The sequence below is a fragment of the Vombatus ursinus genome, unplaced genomic scaffold (genome assembly GCF_900497805.2).
Source record: "Vombatus ursinus unplaced genomic scaffold, bare-nosed wombat genome assembly UNPS02004456.1, whole genome shotgun sequence".
NCBI classification, from domain to species: Eukaryota; Metazoa; Chordata; class Mammalia; order Diprotodontia; family Vombatidae; genus Vombatus; species Vombatus ursinus.
The window spans coordinates 152,604-158,603 of NW_020944234.1; the positions used below are offsets into that span (position 1 = coordinate 152,604).

General features: G+C 38.6%; 1 pseudogene; it reads left to right on the forward strand.

Moving 5' to 3' along the window:
- Positions 1-4,445: 4,445 nt before the first annotated feature.
- LOC114023899 lies at positions 4,446-5,380 on the forward strand (annotated as a pseudogene).
- The last annotated feature ends 620 nt before the right edge of the window (positions 5,381-6,000 follow it).

Here is a 6,000-nt window from a genome sequence, read left to right on the forward strand (position 1 = left end):
AGTTATGTCCAGCTTTCCATGACCTTATTTGGGGTTTTCTTGGCAAAGATATTGGAGTGATTTGCCGTCTCCTGCTCCAGCTCATTTTATAGATGAGAAAACTGAGGCAAACAGAGTGAAGTGACTTGCCCAGGATCACACAGCTAGTAAGATTTAAACTCAGGTCCTCCTGACTCTAGGGCCAGCACTCTATCCACTGTACCCCCTATTTGCCCAGAAGTATTTAAGCAGAAGTCAAATATTTGCTTGGAATATTATAGAAGGGATTTCTATAATTGGGGAAGGGGGAATTAGTTTAGCAGCTGAGATTCTGTGTTTCTATAATGCAGAGTAGAGATGTTATCCAGGTTTAAAACTAGTTTTCTACTTCAGCCTCCTAAGTTCTAGCAACCTATTGAGGCTGGAAAAATCCTGAGAAAACAAGACTGTCTACATTCTAGAACCAAAAAAAAAGGTAGTTATAGGGGCTTAATTATGTCTCTGTCAGTTCTTCTAACTCCCTAATCAAAATTAAGAGAAATAGTAATGGAAGAAAATAAACTAATGATTAATAATAATAATAGAAACATTTCTATAATGCTTTAGAGTTTACAAAAATACCATGCTCACAAAAATAATAAAAACAAAAACAAAAAACAGAATTCCATGTCATGTTACTATTATAATCCACATTTTACTGATGAAAAAGCTGAGTTTCAGAAAGGTTAAGTAATTTGCTCAAAGTTACATAGCTAGTAAGTGTTAGGACACATATTCAAATCCTGATCTTCTGACTCTAATTCCAATGCTAGGAAGGGAAAGAGATAGAGGAAGAAAAGAGGCAGGAGAGCATAGTAGGCTGTTATCTCCTTGGAACAATTATCAGCAATTATGGATATGACTCAGAACCTTCATCTTTTTTTTTGTATTAGTTCCCTAAGAAGTCTTCATCCTCTTTTTAGCTTCACTCACTTAACCCTGTTTGCCTCAGTTTCCTCATCTGTAAAATGTGCTAGAGAAGAATATGTGAAACCATTCCAGTATCTTTACCAAAGAAACCCCAAAAGGGATTACAAAGAGTCAGGCACTACAGAAAACAACTGAACAAGACCATGTAAACATTTTTACTTGCAGGCTGCTAGGTGGCACAGTGGTTAGAGTGCCAACCCTGAAGTCAGGAAGACTCATCTTCCTGAGTTCAAATTAGGCCTCAGACACTAACTTACTGTGTGACCCTGAGCAAGTCATTTACCCCTATTTATGTCAGTTTCCTCATCTGTAAGATGAGCTGGAGAAGGAAATGGCAAACCACTCCAGTATCCTTGCCAAAAAAACCCCAAATGGGATCACAAACAGTTGGACACAACTGAAATGACTGAACAATCAACACAAGAACAAAGATTTAGTTTCATTTCAAAGTATTTCATGAAGTGGGTTTGTGGGTTTCTTTGCTGAAAGACAAGAGGATTGTAAACAGAGAATTCAATTTTTTTCAAAGTTTGATTTAGTTTCATTTTTGAGCTTAATAAACTTGTACATGTTTTTCCCTCTAGTTCATGGCAGAAATCCACTAGGTCAGGTTACCACCAATATACTCAAAGAGAGAAAAGTATTGAATTGGCTTGTGGCACCCCATTACCAGCATGGTCTTAAGATTCAGCTACTTGGTCCATTTTATTGTCTTCTTCTGAGTTAAGTTCATTTTTTAAAACTGTGAATGACTCAGTTCAAGTCCTTGAATTCAGATTTCCTCATCCCCTATAGCAGACAATGAGAGCATTGCAGAGGGTACCTTATTCATTTCCTCTTTTTACCTCCAGAGCCAGAGATTTGTCTGATTCATCATCAGCTTGATCATAACAACACAGAATTTGAGGACTGGGAAGTATCCTGAGACATTATTGAGTTCTTTTTCCTTTCTTGGGTAAGATTCAATTAATATCAGTTCCATAAACATTTATTAAGGACCATGTAACATACACTATGCTAGGCTCTAGAGGGATATAAAAACAAAATTGAATCCCTGCTCTTGAGAAACTTGCATCTTATGAGATGGAAACTTAGGAAGGACATGGTAAATGTTTTGGAATATACCAAGTACTCTTCTCAAGAACGGGGCCTAAACTTGTTCTGCTTGGCAACAGAAGGCAAACCTAGGCACAATGAATAAAAGTTACAGAGAAACTCGTTTCATATTGATGGGGAAAAAAGCTTCCTAAAAATTGGAAGGCAGTGATGTTTCCCATCATTGGTCAAGCAGAAAATAAACTACCGCTTGTCAGAGATGTTGTAGAGAACATTTCTAGGATTTTAGAATTTTTGAGCTTAAGGGATTTTAAGGGAGTCATTCTTCTTATTTTCTAGATAAGAAAATTGAGATCCAGAAAAATAAAGTTACCTCCTCAAAGTCACATAGTGACAGAGTCAGGATTTTACACAAAATTCTCTGACTTCGAATGAACCATGTTTTATACATACAGCACTCTACCAAGCCTTCACTTTCCCCTTTTCCATAGGGAAGTCAAGAAGCATTTATTAAGTGCCTGCTATGTACCAGGCCCTATACTATGTATTGAATCCCAATCCACCCCATCTACAGACTCAAATGAGTTCATTATCGAGATTAGCCTAAATGACCTTAGAAATCCCCTCAAACCCTGATATCCTGTAACATTGTATTATCTAAAAACCAACCGTAGTGAGTAAAAATCTTAGTTGAGAAAATAAAAAAAGATGGAAATTATTTTCTCTGATCACAAATTCCTGTTCTTCTATTTATCCTCAGTTCCAATATTCTTCCTTCACTTATTATTCACTCTCGTTGATCTTGGTGGTATGGGGAAAATAGCAGTTGGCCAAAAGCCAGGAGATCTATATCATAACCTCTATCCTATTAATACCTAGTTGTTTGACCTTGAGCAAGTCTTTAAACTACCCTGGACCTCAGTGCCTTTATCCATAAAGTAAAAGTATTAAATTAAAATATTTCCGAAGTCTCTTCAACTCCAATGTTATATGGCCTTTAATTCTTCAATTCTTCCCTAGTTCATATATACTATGAATTCCATCATCTCACTTCCTACACACCTCTCAATATTCTCAGCTATCCTCTCAGCCTTCTTCTGAAGGTCAAAGTAAGAGGTGGACCTTCTCTTTACGAGGGCTGACTAACCCACATTTTTATTTGTCGAAATGTTGTTTTTTATTTGTGTATCCTCTAATGACATTACACCATCCATCATCTCCCTTCATACAGTTTCAACCCCTCTTTACTGTTTCCTTTTGATCAGCTTTCCCACATTCTAAGGAGTCTCCTTCCTCTAAAAATAAAATAAAACAAAACACAAAACCTTCCCTTAACCTCACAACCCTTTAGTATCTTTCCCTTCTCCACCGATAGCCAAATTTTTAATAAGAGCATGCTACATTTGCTGCTTCTATGTCCTCACCTCACTCATTCTTTATATCTTAATATCTAGGTGTCTCCATCATTCTTTTGATCTTCTGTGTGTCAGTGAGTGATTAACATATTCTATGACTCTTTTTTCCTACTCTCTTCTATGATGATTCTTCTACACTTGCCACTGTTGACTTTCATTTTCTTCTTGTTAGCCTTTCATTCCCTCAATTTCCAAAACACTGAACACTCATTTTTCTCCTATTTTTTCTGATCATTACTTTCTGTGCTTTTTGTCTACAACCTCCTCCCATCACTTAATGGGTGTTCTATAGTCTTGATCCTTTCTCTTCTTTCTCTATACTTTCCCTAGGTGATCTCATTCACTTAACTGGCCTTAGCCATCACCCTTATCCAAATGGTTCCCAAATCTATGTTCACTCTGAATCTTTCTGGAGTGCATTCTGAATTTCCTGATAGATATTTCTAAGATAGATATTTCTACCAGCTCCCCAAATTCAGCATATCCTAAATTGAACGCACCTTCTTTCTCTTGAAACCCAGTGCTTTAATTCCTAATAGTAGTAGTGAAGGGAAAAAGAGAAAAAGTAAAAGCTTAATAAGCTAATATGGCCAAGTAAAAGGTTTTTTTTTCAGTTGTTGCTTACTTTGTTTTGATTTTTTTTAATGGGAACTATGGGGAGGGGAAAGAAGAGAGAGAGACACAGAGAGAAAGGCAGAGAGAGAGGCAGAGAGAGACAGACAGAGACACCAAGAGACAGACAGAGACAGAGACAGAGCAGAGATAGAGAGATAGAGAGAGAGGAAAAAGAAAAACAGCAAAATTATAGAGAAGATTAGGATCATTGGCTTAAGGTAACAGAGGTAACGTGAGCTTTGAATCTAAGAAAAATAATCTTTTCCTATGAGATTAAAGAAAAGTAGAGAATGAATGAGGACAGTGAGATGAGTAGAAAAAAGTGGAGTGGCCTCCCTATTCCACTAAAATATTACGTTTTCCCATTTTAGACTCAAATGCTAAGATCCAGGGGGAATTTACATTCTCAGAATGTATGCTATGGCACTCACCAGCAATAACTCCTCTATGACTGAGATCTCTGAGTTCTTCCTGAATTGTTTTGTCAGATCTCCAAACTTACAACGCTGGCTCTCACTACCCCAAGCCTGCTCTTCCTCTTGGCCATGGGGGCAAATGCTATACTTCTAACCACCATCTGGATCGAGTCCTCTCTGCATGAGCCTATGTACTACTTGCTTAGCCTGCTCTCCCTGCTGGACATTGTGCTCTGCCTCACTGTTATCCCTAAAGTGTTGCTCATCTTCTGGTTTGACCTAAAATCCATCAGTTTTTCTGCCTGCTTCCTCCAGATGTATGTCATGAACTGCTTCCTGGCCATGGAAGCATATGACCATTATGTAGCCATCTGTAATCCACTGAGATATTCCTCCATGATTACTGATAAATTTGTTGCCAAGGCTTCCATTTTCATAGAGGCCCAAAATGCCCTCCTCACTGTTCTCATTCCTATCCTCTCAGCTGGACTGCACTACTGCCACTCCAATGTCATTGACAATTGTATCCATGCCAACCTATCTGTATCCAAGCTTTCCTCTGATGATATTACAGTGATCCATCTTCTTCAATTTACTGGGGGATGGACACTGCTAGGTTCTGACCTCATCCTCATTTTCCTCTCCTACTCATTCATTCTTCGAGCTGTGCTGAGGCTTAAGACTAAGGGGGCTGCAGCCAAGGCCATGAATACATGTGGTTTCCACTTCATCCTCATCCTCTTCTTCAGCACCATCCTGCTGGTCTTTGTTCTCTCTCACATGACCAAGAAGATGGTCTCTTCTGATGTGCCCATCCTGCTCAATGTCCTGCACCATGTCATCCCTGCAGCTCTCAACCCCATTGTCTATGGCATCCGGACCCAGGAGATCAAGCAGGGCATTCTGAAGTTACTGAGGAAGGGTCTGTGAAGTAGGAATGAAGGGAGACTTCCTGTTTTCTTGGGGTAGCGTGGCTCAAGGATCAGCAATAGGGAGGGGACTTCAAAGCTGAGAATCCAAATCCCAGGCTTTGCCATTGTTGAACAGCATTATCTGGCCAGTGGCCTTTCCCATAGTTCCTTTAGTCTTTCCTCCTTCCTCCTTTTCATCGCTGGGAACAAATATACTCTATACAAAGTCTGAGGTCTTTTAAAGGCTCAATAGGAATTCATTCTTGGATTAGCATTTCTTTGCCTTTCACTTTAGTGAAATGTTACCTTATTGTTCCTGGGATAACTAGAATAAGGTTAAATGAAGGGAATGAATGTTTCCAAAGGATGATGGGCATAGCCCCCTAGAATATAGTGTAATGAAATGAAATGGAAGGATGAGAGCAAGAAATTAGAGGGAGGCAATATGAAATGAGCTTCTGTAATTAATGCTTGCACTCGCTCACTTAAAATGCAACCATCCCATCCTTTTCATCCTTTTTTCTCTAAATCATTTCTCCAGTTATTGTCCTATGTTCTGCTCAAGGATTTAAAATATCAGAAAAGAAAACACAGCTCATTCTTAATTCTTCCATATGTATCACAATAACCCAGAGGAAA